General features: G+C 31.4%; 1 pseudogene; it reads right to left on the bottom strand.

Moving 5' to 3' along the window:
* Positions 1–1,549: 1,549 nt before the first annotated feature.
* LOC149579771 (scopoletin glucosyltransferase-like) lies at positions 1,550–15,323 on the bottom strand (annotated as a pseudogene).
* Positions 15,324–15,874: the final 551 nt, after the last annotated feature.

Raw genomic sequence — 15,874 nt, 5'->3', positions numbered from 1 at the left:
ATTGATATATTAGAAATTAGAAAATCTATTAGGGAGAAAGATTTCTTGCCTTCATGCTATGAAATTGTCAATTTTTGATGCTAACGTGTTTATTGGACAAAGTGTCAAGTGTACCAAAAGATTAAGTTCACCAAAATCCAAGTACTCAAGCAATGGTCACATATTAGTGACCAAGCAAGGATAGTAAGAACTAGAAAATATGTTTGTTGCATATATGCAGAGTAGGTAGGGGAATCGTGGAGAGTTCCTGTGACATCTAATTTTTTCTATTGTTTCTAATAATTTTGAATTTTTTCCTTACCTTTATTTCTAACAATCAATGGTTAAATAGATAAATGACCTTTGAATATTAATAAAATATATCAAATTTATAGTTGAAAAATACTCAAATATGATTTGTTGAAACAATTGGTCTTATGCACCAAACATATGCAATAGTATCTAGTAGCTTAAAATAGGCAGGAACTAATAATTTATTTTTATCTCTTTTAAACCCCAAACTCTATAGTCATTGTTGTCTTTGTCATCTTGTAAAATTGATATTCTAATTTAGTTTTAGTATCTTGCTTACAAATAATTAATCTAAGGTAGGGGTCCCATGGGAGGGGCTTGGGCCCTTTTTTTGTGGAGACAGTACCTCCATCGCAATTTTTTGGAGGGGGCTAAAGGTTTAATTGGAATATTTTCCCACAAATAGGAGCTCGGACTTTTAGCCCTCTCAATTTGATCGAGTGAAAATGGGGTGGGGTTGGATTTAGCCCCACCAACTTAGGAGTGTTGTTTGCCACTTGTCCCCAATCTATTAATTGTTTTTAAGAATTTAATTATGATAGTAATAAAATAATGATATCATTAATTTAAATTCTTCAAATGATATTCATGGGACCACTAGAATCCTTAAATTAAGGAGTTAAAATTTTTAAGTTCAAAGAAATTAAGAAAATTCATGGGACCTTTCCCTTTAAATATTCTTAAAAACTATCAGCCGCTACCCAGTCTATTTGTAATGAAGGCCCCCTCCATGGGACCCAGCCTAATTCCAACAAATAATCCTTGATGGATCTATCCATTAAAGAGGGATATTTTAACTTAAGAAATGCTAGTTATTAAACCTTTACACAAAATACTATAAGCCAAATACTTGCACATTTTAGATCAAACCTTTTTTAAGAGCACATATCAAGAAAATTCATAGTATCCGTGTTGCCCTGAATTTTAGTGACAAGCATACCATGCCTTATAAATAGTGCAACAACCCTAACACTCATAATCCCAACACCTGAAAATTAAGAAAGGCCATAAATGCATTAATCAAATTCAAAAACAGAACATTAAAAGAAGAGGAAGAAAACACATCTATATTGGTGATGGGCAAAAGATCAAACCCTTAACAAGGTATACAATGTAAAAGAACCAAGAGTTTGCATGAAAAAGGAAAATCTAAAACTAAAAACTAAACACTAGAACAAAAAATAAGAAAAAATGTCTAAGACAATTATGCGAGAAAACTTTGTCAATATTATACAACTTGCACTGGAAAGCTCTGCACTTGTGTTGCCAAAACAGAAATCGTTATATTTTGAAACCCTACAAATTATAGATCAGACTAAATCGATGTTGTGGACAGAGAAAAGTAGATCCTGCTGAATTCCATATGTTAATAGAGAACCCCATGGTTTTCATAAATCACAATCCATGTCATGCTGGATTCATTTGTTTGACAGATGGCATTTATAATCATGCATGAAAGTTCCAAACATGTCTGCTGCAACTTTTATTGAATTCCTAAAGATTTCACCTGAGTAATTTACATAGGAAAATTCTGCTGCATTCCACAATTATCTATCCTCGAAAAACCACAAATCTTACAATATATCATTTGATATTTAGCTTCCCACAGTTTGCAAGGGGAAAAGATAGTCTCTGCAAGGCAGGGCTAGGAACTCATTAATAGTACTTTAAAAAATCTATGCCAAACAAATTAGAGACAACAGAACGAAAAATTGAAACCATTCTACGGTAGAAAATCATGATTTAAAAGTGATAAAACCTTATTCAAGATTTCTAATCAAGAATTAGATTCTCTCTCATCCTTTGCTTGTGTTGGTCTGGTATTCAACTTATGCATCTCACTTACGAAAGCTCTCAAATCTATGGCAGAAGATCCTTCCAATTTGACAGCACTGGTAGCCATCAATTTCAATTCCTCTGCGTGCCCTCTCATCTCTTCTCGTTTCTCTCCAACCAGAGCCATTCTCAAAAAATCCTTCACTCTTTCGTCATTTGGCAACACATCTCTGCATTGGCAGAACTGAATTCCTACACCCAACTCAGCAAAAAGCTTAGAATTGAAGTGTTGATCTCCAAACATGGGCCATGCGAGTATTGGAACACCAAGAGAAATGATTTCCAGCATAGAGTTCCATCCGCAGTGACTTATGAAGGCACCCACCGAAACATGGGAAAGAATTACCAGTTGGGGTGCCCAGCCGCGTATTATTAACCCTCTCTCTTTCGTTCGCTCCACAAAGCCCTCTGGCAAATATGGGCTAATATGATCAGTATCTGGCCCTGAAGACGCTGGTTCCTTCTTTGGTGATACTTTAATAGTCCATACAAATGGTTGTTCACTGGCTTCCAGACCTCTGGCCAAGGCATGTGTTTGCTCTATTGATAAAGCAGTAAAGCTTCCAAATGAAACATACGCTATATGTGAGAACGATTCTTATGCTCCACGTTGAAGTTAGTTAAAACTGAACTATATGTGTACGGTGTTCATGAATATTTGCCATTTAGTGAGCGACGTCTATCTGTTGACTGGGCCTTACCTTATCTCATAGAACCAACCACATCTACGTATCTAGAAGTTTCCTTTAGTTCTAATGTTGCAGGCAATCTCTATAAATAGAAGTAGTGTGATCTTTGGAATGATAATTAGGGATGTTTTACTTACAGAAATATTATAATTGAAAGTTATTTCTGTTATGCCTTTCTTACTATTTCTTCATAAGTTCTGAATTTATTTTATCATGGTATCAGAGCAAGGTTTAGCCAGGTTCAGCTGGAAATTCATCTAAAAGTTCAGCTAGAAATTTTGTTAGAAGGTTTTTGCTGCAAGAAAATATATTGCTAAAAATGGTTTGTTTACAGGGCTGATATATTTTTGGAGCGATACTTTGTTGCAGGGCTGTTATGCTTTTGGAGTATTGCTAGATTTATTTGAAAGCTGATCTTTTTGCTAACGTGGGTTCTTCAAATGAAGTTTTGCCTATCTTTGATAGAAGTGGTTTTGCAGATTGGAAGATTGCAGTCAAGAATGCTCTAAGATAGAAGGCTTTATGGAGGACAGTAAATAAAGAAATTGGGGAACTTCAACAAACTGATAGAGAAAAGGAGTTGTGGAAATGCAAGTTGGAGCAAGCTAAAGGTATTATTGGTAAAGCTTTAAACCCCAATCTAAATAGAAGATTTGTTGATATTGATAACCCAATAGAGCTGTGGGAGACTTTAGAAAAAGATTATAAAGATGCAGACATGGCTAGCACGTTTAGTATAGAAGAAAAATTGATAAATTTAGATCCATCTGATTTTGAAAAAATGTCTGATTACTTCAATGAAGTTACTTTTTTAAATACTCAGCTAAAAAAAAAGTGTCAAGTATTTGTGTTTATTTCAGATCTTAGTAAATATTAGATCTCTTATTTTTATCACTATAGAGCGAGGGCTACGAGAATCCAGCCAGCTAACAAGCTCTTCTTCACTGATGTCTGCCATTTTCCCTCGCATCATAACATTTCCTGCTCCGCTAGATAAAATTTGGGGGTTTACAGGGCCTATGGCCCAAACTGGTTCAGCGGTCAAAGATTTCAAGTGCTGGACATATAGAGGCTCCAGCTCATGGAACGTATTAATCAGTATCCCAGAGCCTTTGCCAATCTCTCGGTGACACTGACGAACAAAACCCTGAATGGGGTTTGAAAGGGCTGGATTGAAGAAAACAGGAGACACCTCATGCGTAGACAATCTGACTGGACCCGGCATATTGAAGCTCACCAAGAGATTTCTCCTCCTCGTCTTTCTCCAAGGTGCTGTTAACTATTGAACACGAAATGGAATGCATAATACTTGTTGCGAAGGCTCCGCAAGTATTGAATAGAATACTGGCAATGTTGAATTTTTGGCGGTGTCAACAGCCCATCCCATAAAAATATCGTAGACAATAGACACAGGAGGGGCTGCTGTTTGCTGGTAAAGTTGCTGCTAATTAGACGAGTTTCTCAATCAAAGACGACATGGCCTGAACCTTCTTTCCTCCAATACAGTCAAGATTGGGGGCGTGGTCAACAAATGAAACTATTCATAATTCAACCCATTGGCCGGGCCCCGTAAAAAGTCATCTCTTCTTGGCTGAGATAAAACGGAAATAGCTAGGTTTTAACGTAGTATAGAAATTAAGCCATTTGAAACCATCGAAGAATTTTGACTAGAGTTTCAACCGGCAAATAACATTTGCTACCGACAAGTTCCATATGGAACTGTTGGATTGGAGTTTACACGTAGCCGATAGTGATATATACGTGGGCATCATGTTTAATAGGAAACATAAAAATAACAGCCCATCTTTATATCTTTTAACAATAAAGCGTAATGTTAATTAAATCCAAACCAAATATTTGTAAACAACTATAATATTCTCACTATAAATAAGTTTATAAATTAAATATTTCTAATTTTTATGTTTTATCTAATTCTATTTTATAAATATATTTCATTAATTTTTTTAGGCCTCTAAATATTTATAGCAAAGTTTGTTCATATTTTTATTATAGTAAAAAATAAAAAATTAATCTATAGAATTAAACTAATTAGAAATATATAATGTAAATAATTTTGAGTTATAATAACACTTTTAATTAAAAATAAAGAAATGACTCTATATCAACTATTAAAATTTAAAATATATTAATCCTTTTTAATTTTACATTTTCTTACTTACTTTAATTTTATTATATTAGTCTTTATTTAATTCAATTTATTTTTATATTATAACTATTTTAATTATACATAAATATATTCTAATTTACTTTTCATAGATACAAATCTAAATTTCTTTAAAGTTTAAGTGACATCAATCTCCCAAGATGATATAATTTTCTTACAGAGTTTGAGATCATCATATATTTTATTTAATTCAAAATGAAACTTGATTTTTCTCTTGTTTGGTAAGCATAATCTTGTTAGTCTCAATCATTTTCATATCCTATGATATGTGGACTTTTTCCCCATAAAAATGATGTTTTTTATTTTTTTTCCTACTATTGGGTTGAGTTCAATTGTGAATATTATCCTCATGCACTGTCTCAGGTTAAAATACTCACCCCGTAATTGATAGTATACATTTATTGACAAGTGGTAACTATCTTCGATAATCATAAATCCAATAACATCAACTACATGAGACAATTCCAATGAGCTATTAAACAAATATAATAATTATATTCTAATTAATAGCCTTAAAAGCTCACATCGATCATATTCTATTATCCATCATCATGATGAGAGAGTTTAAGAATGCAATGATTTTACTTTAGGAAATTGGGACTTGTAATTTCAATCACCAACTTGGTGTATCATAAGAATTGAACTTTAGAAAATTGGGACTTTTAACTTCAATCACCAACTTGATGTATCCTAGAGAATTCTATGTTAAACTGTATTTTGATGTAGCTCTTCCAAAAGGAATGGAAGTCTACTTGTATGTGGACATTTTACGTGTCATGCAAGGAGGTATGATTTATGGAGGATTGAACTTTTGGTAGGTAGAAGGGAAAATAACGATGCTAAATTTTAAATGCATATAAATTGTTGGTTAAGGTGCAACTCTTTCTTTAAAAATGCTTAAAATATCAATTAAGGGAGGAATTTGAATTGGATTTTAAATAGATTTGTTAGAATATTGATGTTAGAGAAATTAATTCCATTATTGCAATAAATATTTCTATTGTGACATATTATCTAGCCAACGAAGATATTTCTCAAGAGCATACAACTATTCTATATAATTAGTGCTAAAGTTGGAAAGGATTTAACCTCCAAGAGATTGGTGTAGACTAAATTTAAGCTCATATGCCACGAGGTCAAATTATAAGGCATGCTTGAAATCTATATATAATAAGCATTATAAATTTTTTATGGTGTAGACAATATGAATTGGAGGAATGTAGAAGCTAAATATTTGACATCCCTTTAGGGGACATTGACATTAATTATGTTATTAGATTTAGTATATGAAGGGAGTTATATAAAGAGACAAAAGATTATGAAGTTTGATCATTATTTGTGAGGATGTATGGTGGATCTAAATTCAACATTTCTTTATTTGTTGGTTACATATTGTTGCATAATGACATGCACACAAAGTCATAGAAAGTGAATGAATTCAAGAGGTAAGATTAATTGTCATAGGTAGAAAATAATTGACTAATCATGTGAGTGTAAAGTAGAAATATAGGCTATCAAAGTTGTATTAGGTTAAAAGGGTTTGAAATAAGCCACATACCTAAATTGTCAAAGAAAAACTTCATTATTAAACACAAATTAATTTTCTGAGTTATGAAAGTTCTGATAACTATATAAAAGGAGCAAACATGAATGAAAAACCTTGAGATTATAATGTTTGAAGAGTTAGATCATCTACTTCGTTGAGCTAGTGCTAGAAATTGAAAGGTAAAGAGAGATTGAGGAATTATCTTCTAAAGTGTGGTGCTTTATGCCTACTACCATTATGTGTATCGACTTTTATCATGATGAGAAATGATTTGATAATCCATTTTAAGTTTTAAAACCATGACATACATATGTCTTAGTACACATTACACAAATCTTATTCCCTTTAGTAGTAAGGTTTGTGTTTGTCAACCAAAGAATAGATCCTATGATATCAATCTCAATTACAAAAATATATTTTGAAATTTAGTGATGGACATGTCCAAGCTTCAATGGCAATGGCTACCCATCCATATCAATTGATATGGTTGGATGTCATCCCCTTTATGCTCACATGGCCATCGAGTCATCTATTGTTAGTATTTCATACTCATGTCATGCAAAATCAAACCATACTAAGTGTTTGTTATGTTGCCATCAAGTCTAATTATATGGATAAACAACACACAAATTAATGAAGAGATTTTTCTTGGTTTATTTATTTATTTTGGGGGCAAAAAATTTTGGAGGCACAGTCTAGACCTATACCCTGGACTAGCAGAGCTGGTACGTGGCACACAAGTCCCATAAGGAAAACTGGCTCTATAGCCCTTCTCCTTCTCCACTATGAAGTGTTTTATTTATTTTTACCATATAATATATAAATTATTTTTAGAGATATTAAATATATTTTTAATACAATTATTAAAATTTCAAAATTTATACATACTAATAAATAATGGTTTAGGAATATAAGTATTTATTACTTTTATTCAATCTTTTCTTTTTTTTCCCATCGGTGAGAGGCTAAAGCCAAGATTCATTATTAAATTAAGTGTTGTGATTAATGATTATTATTTATTAAGTTTGTGGAGAATCGACCCCAAGACTTCTCAAATAAGAAGCTCACAACTTACCATTGTGTTGTAGGCTCTTGCCTTATTTTTATTCAATCTTATTATAAATGATTTAGTATATTTTATTTAAAATGTTATATTTATTTTTAATATTTATATAAGTTTTTATAGTTCAAATTTATTTTTTTGTTTAAGTATTTTAACAATAATTTAAGAACATTATATTAAATTAACAAATATTTTAAATAAAATTCTATAATATTATTCTCATTATTTAGATTTTAAAAGTATTAAAAATTATCCTTATAGATTACATTTAACTGAAGTTTTATAATAGTCCAAACAAGTAGTATTATAATACTTATTTATTATACTATTCTTACTATTTATTGTAGAAATATGACTAAAGTTTCATACTATCTCACATAAGAAACACAAATACATATTACAAACTATGTCACATGAAAATTTGTTCATCACAATGCCAATTAACAACCATAGTTAAATTGACAACATACAATTAAACTGGATATTAGTACAAACTATTGAAATTTTCAAGATATATGATTTTCTTAAATTAAGTCACATATAAATGTAGTACATAAACTATCAATATATCTTACTTGGGAAACTCTTGGGAGAAAATAACATTATAGTAGTTGTGAGAAGAAAAAACATGCAAATTTTTTTTATAAAATTCAAACATTATTTGCAATATCCATCTTTTTTTTAAATTAAAGATAATGTGTCATGAAATCCCCAATCGATAATTTATTGATTAAAAATGTAATCTAGTTTAGAAAATTATTTATAAATTAAGTATAAAATAAAATAAAAGATAATTTAAAAAGTAATGCTAACTGTAGTGTCCTAGGTTTCAAAGAATGTGAATCCCTAAGTTTAAATAAATTACTTGCAATTTATGTAATGTGCTACTGGCTAAGAGTCATATCAAAAAATGAAAATCAATGCACCCCTATAATATTTCAAATAGCATTTATGAGAAAGTAGCTCAATTTTGGGTAACCATGAGTGAAATCACAAAGAAATAATGGCCATGGAGTAGACTAGAAACACACCATAATTTTTTAAAAGTTTATCATCCCTCTTTGATTAAGTGGAAATTTGTGTAGGTTAACATTGGCTAGGGGTTAGTTGGGTAAAGAAAATTTCATGCATGCCCAAAAAATTTTACATGCATCATTTCTAAGAAAGTGGAAATTACAACACACATGCATGGATTAATTTTACTCCACAATTCACCAATTTTAAAAATCCAACATCCATATTGAAACACAAACTCTCTTCTGCCTTGAATGAGAATATGATTAACATTTTTCTCTTGGTCTTTCAAGCCGAAATGGAAATTATACCATTAATAAAATAAGATATTAACTATCACCATCGCATTTGACTTCTCAATTTTCCCTTCATACCCAAATATATTGTGCAAGTATAGCTTCTTCTTAGCATAATCATTGCACCTTGTTAAGGTGTAATTGCTAGTGGATATCAAATCTTGTATTTGTGAGGGTGGAAATGTGAATCAAGGATACAAGACCTATGTTCATCACATAAGAACACCTACATATACATACAGAGGGAAGGAAGGAAAGGAAAACAAACCTTCCAATCCCAATCCTAGAGAACTAGTTTTAGAAAGATTAGTGCTAACTCAAACAAGTAAGGAGCACTAATGCAAACTAGGTCTAGAAAAAATAGGGAAAGGGTATCCAAGTTCTTGAAAACCATAGATGAAGCTAAGAAGCTAAGGCTAGATGTATGTAAATATGTTAAAAGGAAAAAGACGGTAAAGAAAACACCTTTGGAATTTGTTTTGTGCTTGTTGTTATGATTAGAGTGAATAGAAATTTGTTGGATTTGGGCCTGAAACTATGCAACAGACAAAAAATAGAAATCTTTTGATGATCTATCAGGGGAAAACTAGATCTTTAGGGGTAAAATGGAGCATTAGGGATGTAGTGTGCCCTTGATTGACTGTGTGAGATATTGATTTGAATTTCACAGTTCCAAAGAATGTAGAAAATGGTACTCAGATTTGTAACCCATTCATCTACTAGATATTTGATTTCCTACAATAAAATAAGGATTTTTGTTGTTGAAGAGGATTTTTCCTTGGTCAAACCCCAATATAGGAATTAACCTTGAATTGAAATAATTGAAATAGCATGAATGTAAAGTAAATGTACGAATTCACATTATAATAGATGGATCTCTCAAATCTAATGCAATGTGCTTACTTCACCAATTGATGTGGATTAAGAAGATGAAGATAAATAGATATTAAATATGCAACAAAGGATCTTGAATGGATTGAAGAAGATCATGAAGATAGACTCCTTCAATTGCTTGAATCCTTGATCTTCAATGGAGGAATGCTTGAATGGACGTTTGAAGACTTGAAGGCTTAAAATTTGAATGCTTGATTGCTAGAATTATAGAGTTCTTGAGTGTGTAGAATGATTATGTGCAAATGAGGAAATAGAAGGGTTTATATAGATTTCATAATTTACTAACTCCCACGAATTGACCTTCCTAAGAATTAACACTTGAGACATACTTGGACATGAGACCCAAAGAGAAGACTCAACGTAGGTCCCAATTAGGGGCACATTTTTCCTCTAATTAGTTAGGGGCACACTGGACCCCTGACAACCAAGTTTGGGAACCTTCAGGATCTCAAAATAGGTTTTGAATCTTTAAAATCAAGTGCATAGTCTAAGATATTGCCATTAAGGTGTGAGGAGAAGATTCCAAGTAGATAGATGAATGAAAGCAAGGACCTAGGAGGACATATCCTAATTTGAGCTTAACACTATGAAAATAGGAGCTTTAAAGAGGATCTATTAGGTTTTACCCCAATTCCATCTAGGAGGAAGGAAAGAAAAAGTGAAGAAGGATTGGAAGACACAAGGAGATTGATAATCTCACATTAATAGGCGCTACACCTTCATTAAATTACACTACTTTAAATTTAAGATGGCACTATATTTAATGGAAACTACATTTTAAATGTGACTACACTCGATTTGAAACCTTTGACACCTAACTTAATAAAAAAGAATTTTAATAATTAATAATTCTTTTTTATAAATAAGATTATGAATATTTAAACACATAATTTAAATGTAAACTCAATTTATAAAAATATCAATTAGCGAAAATGAGCCAGTCGCTGGCCATATTTGTATTACTGCCACATCCCACTATCACCTTCCTCCCCCCCAATTATTGCTCATAAAAAGCTCCAAAAATGATAGCATATGCATTGATAGCTAATGACACATGCACTAATAGTTGATCATTTTTTAGCTTTCTTGGTTGCTGATTGGTTCATTTGTGCAGAAAGAACTATTTTTTGAGTGAGCAACTATTTTGGGGTCATAGTGGCAGGTTTCTGGAAAACATTTTAAAATGACACTTTTAGACCACCTCACACTCTACGAGTCCTATAGAGATCTATGTAAATGTGGGAAAGTTGAAAGGTTAGCTTTAAGCTCTTCACTCATCTATAGAGGTTCACTGAAAAAGTTGACAAATTTTGACATACAAATTAGGAACTATAGGTGTGCGAAGTGAGCTTGAGTAGCTACTAGATCATCTCCCCTATATTCATACAAAAAGTATAAAACATAAGATTGCTATACTTATAAAAAGACTTTTTTTCTACATACGCTATCCAAACTAATTTATTGTAATTTTTTATTGATAAGAAATTAAAGTATACACATTACAAAAATTAACAAGAGATATGTTTGAGCATTAGTCACTTCCTATTGTTACAAATAGAAGAAAATACATTATTAGAATTCATATATACTAATCAAATTCATGACCACTAGTTTTTCCTCCAACTCAGAATCTAATTTGTGGTTCAACAAATTAATGCTAAATAGGGGAAATGACCATGAAAGCACCTAGGCTAACTTCGTGCACCTAGAGTTCCTAATCCATATGTTGAAATTTGTTATTTTTCCAGTCTACCTCCATAGGTGAGTTAAGATATTAAAGCTAGGCTTTCAGATTTCACACATTTATGGAGCACTTTGTAGAACTTGTAGAGTGTGAGGTGCTCTAAAAGTGTCATTTTAAAACCTTCGCTCAATACCCCCCAATAGTCATTATAGTACTTTTTGGACAAGTGGACCAATCAGCAATCAAGAAAACAAAAAAAGGGAATGACTATTGGTGTTCATAATGATTTGTTTTGGCATGTTTGTGTGCAGGTACCAAGTTTTTTTTTGGGTGGTAATTTGGGGGGAAAGGTAATGGTTAATGTGGTGACATTATGTACATGGCCAACAACCAACTTGTTTCCCCTTGTTATCAACTTCAACAAGCGAAGGAAAAAAAAAATCTTTATGACAAAGTTGCCAAACTAATGCAAGTGATCACTAAAATGTGAAAGAACCATAAAACGAAACTAAAACCAAATTTACAATTTACTTCTACAAGAATTATGAATTTAATGAACTTAATCACCGACCAAAAGTAGCACGATGTTACTTGACTCTAAATGATGATTATATTTTATAGGAGATTTTTTGCCCCCTTTTGATTATCTTTAGATTATAATTTAATAGCTTGATACAATCATTTAATCTAGCAATCAATTCTATTATAAACTAAGTTATTAGCTATTGTAATATTGTAAAAAAATCCTTTAAAAAAATTGATATATATTAAATATATAGTATACGAAAAATTCAATAACTTATATATGTGTGTATGCACGCGCATGTTAAAGAATATTATTTCTAAATTATTATTACAATATTTATTTTAATTACTAATTTACATGTTAGAATAAAATAATGATTAATATTATTTAGAAAACTAAACATATAAGTATTATTATAATTTAAGATTTACTATATATTAATGATATAGTATATAAAAAGAATTTCATAGTAAGTTTCTCCATTTACTCTTTAAATATTTCTCTAATACATAAAAACTTTTAAAAAATTTAAACTTTAATTTTTTAATATTATTTTTTCCGAAAAGTTCTTGCTCTCGAAACAATTGGAAGGTTCTGTGCATCCGAATCACATTCATATTTATTTATAAATTTATCATAATTTTTATTTTATATATACATAGCTTTTATTTCTAAAATTTATTTTATTAATTTAATTTTAAATTTAGAACGGCTGGGGCATTCAGAAGGTGTCTGTGTCTATGGACAAGTAAATATCAGATGTTTTAAAAAAACATTTTGGATTGCGATTGGTTAAAAAAGCATGGTGACTATCAAATTTGCAGTGCAACAATCAAAACCAATTGCATCTGCAACAGTCAAACTCTATTAGTGCTTAAAAAATCTCGTACCTTGTAAAACGTGCCAAATGACTGACAATGTAACTAATGAACCCTCTAATGTTAATTTGTTTAGTTTTTCATCCAATGTGTTTAGTTTTTCATTTTTTGGATGGAGAAAATTATTCAAACCCCATGAAAATTGATAAGAGCCAATTAGAAATCATAAATTAATGAAAATATATTAATTTAAAAAGATAATCTTTTCAGACTTTAGAATACAATAATTAATGACGAGAAGGTCAAATGAAAACATGAGTTCCCTAATAACAAGAGCTCTGAAGAGCTTTAGTCCCGCCTTATGCAAAAGGATAGAGTGCAAAGATTTTAAGGTGAAATGGTTTCAAAATATATATATATATATATAATTGTTGAAGAATTTATCAAATTTTTATAAATTATTTATTATTGAAGATTACGTTCAATTTGTACAAGTATAATATAGAAATATAATTAAAAGAAAATAATTCAATCTAAAATATGAAGCAAATAAATCAATGACTTTTCAATTTGAAAATTGAATACAACTTTAATAGAATATTTAAATCATTTTGAACGTGTAATTTTTTTTTGTTATCTTTCTTCAAATTTGATGATTTTAACATAAATAAATATTAAAGTTGTTTAAAAATATTACTCATTAAAAATAATTTGTACTAAAATATATTAACAATAATTTAAAATAAAATGAAAAAATATTAAATTAAAAAATTAGAAGAGTAAATATAATGAAAAAGACTAATAATTTTAGAGGGTAACTAATAAAAATATATGAGTCTATTGTTGTAAAAGAACTTAAAAATTGAGGGTAAAATATTTTTAAAATTCTTTAATATCATAATTTTTTAAAATCAAATTTTATAATTATTTGTTTCATTTTTATAATAATTTGAAAGAGAAATTAAATTTAGATTACAATTTTTTTTATTTTAAATAAATGTTAGATTTTTTATATGCATCCTTTAAATTAAACTAAGAATAATATTAACAATGTTTTTTAACCTATAATTATAAATAAAATTACAATACTTAGAAAAAATTTAATTACATTCAAGAAAATATAAGACATAATATTCATTTATAGAGAAAAGGCTAAAATTTAGGTAGTGGTGAAGTAATGAGAGTCCGATGATTGAAGCAACATTGATCTTGGCCTTTATCAAGTCAGTAATAAATGCAAAGCATTGATCTTTTCTATTTTTAATAAATATTAATATGGACACTCTAGAAACCTCGCTCGGAAAAAATCTCGCTCGGGAAAGTGTCCTTAAAAGCACCGACATTTTTTTTTTCTATTTTCTAATTAGAAAATTAATCGAAACCCCCAAAGGAAATTGCCGATGAACCATCCGATAATTGTTTTTAAAAATCAACGCTTTCAAACTTTAAACAGACTTTGCAATATGACATTTTGTTTGCGAAAAATTAATTCGGGCCGGTCTGTCGAAAACATTAGTCTCGCCTTTAAAAAAAAGGCGGGACTAATAATAATTGCACTTGCACTGAACCTTGCAGAGTTGCGAGAGTACCAGTAGGGATAGAGCTAAAGCGATCGAAATATAGTCTGCACTGTACGCGTAGGAGCAGCCAGAGCTCGTCCAAATATTATTAATCTTTAAATGTCAACATAACTTTTACTGAAACAAGCTCTATTTTGAAACCTAATGAACTGGACAGCAGAGTGAAAATTTTGTGAACGGATTACAAGCCAAAGCATAACTCAGAAACGAGAAACGATGAACGCCTCATTCAGTACTTGGGTTTATGAGATTTGATTCTGCTCGTCTCTCGTGTTCTGTCTGTGGGATTCAACTTATCCATATAATTAACAAAAGCTGTCAAATCTGCAGCTGAAGATCCTTTCTGTTTGACAGCATTTCCAGCCGTCTCCTTCAATTTCTGTGTGCGCTCTCTCATCTCTTCTCGTTTCTCTCCAATCAGAGCCATCCTCACAACCTCCTCTACCCTTTCCTCCTCTGGCAACCCATCTCTGTGTTGGCAGAACAGAATTCCTACGCCCAATTCTGCAAAAAGCTTAGAATTGAAGTGTTGATCTCCCAACATGGACCATGCGAGTATTGGAATACCAAGAGAAATATATCATAGACAATACATACGGGACGCGTCACTGGTTGTTGGTCGAACTGATCCACCATTTCTATGATAAGACCTCGGGACTCCAACTGAAGGAGGTTGAACCTCTCTTATCCATGTAAACCTTCCACGGTGGGCGTGGGAAAGGCGACCGGGCGAATGTCGAACCGTCTTTAACAGCTTGATCAAGATATTAACGGGCGGTGTGACAAAACTGACCGCAAGGCCGTTAGAAGCGAGGAGCTTAGTGAGGTCGAAGAGAGGAATGAGCTGACCAAGTGCTGGAAAATGCACAGCCACAACATGAGGCTTCTTAAATCCGCTCATCTTCGCCGACCAAAACAAGTTCTATAAGGGGCCGTTCGGTTGCTGGAATACAATTAGAATAGGAATAGAAAATTAGAATTTCTTTTTAATTTTCTGTTTGGTGCGTCAAATCAGAATTAGGAATAGGAATACATATTCCCATTTTATCTCAAAATAAGCATTTGTCCATTCTTCAAAATATTTCGGGCAACAACCATAGATGTCAGTGATGAGAGCACCAATTTCAAAATAAGAAGATATCAATTGTCGTTTCCGGCAGGCAGGCCAGGTATTTGATTGCAACAATGGCCAGTCATTTCAAACAAGTGACAGGGCGAAACTAACTTTTTCGTTGTGTCATTGGCCAACCATGATGCAGACAGTCGGACTTGAATGTTTTTCAAAATTTTCATTGAGGGTAGGGGCCTGATTTTGTTGTTGGCTTTTGTGGATGTAAGAATGTCTTTGGGAAATGAACTATATAGTAGAAGGTTAGAGGCAATGTCTAAAACAACAAATTCAAATGCATATCTTATTGAGGGAACAATTAATTTTACTTTTCTAATCGTGTT

Source organism: Cupressus sempervirens, chromosome 1, assembly GCF_028749045.1.
Source record: "Cupressus sempervirens isolate cs-2001-9-10 chromosome 1, ASM2874904v1, whole genome shotgun sequence".
Lineage (NCBI taxonomy): Eukaryota > Viridiplantae > Streptophyta > Pinopsida > Cupressales > Cupressaceae > Cupressus > Cupressus sempervirens.
Note: the sequence above shows the minus strand (reverse complement) of the source record. Positions and strands in the feature narration are given on the sequence as shown.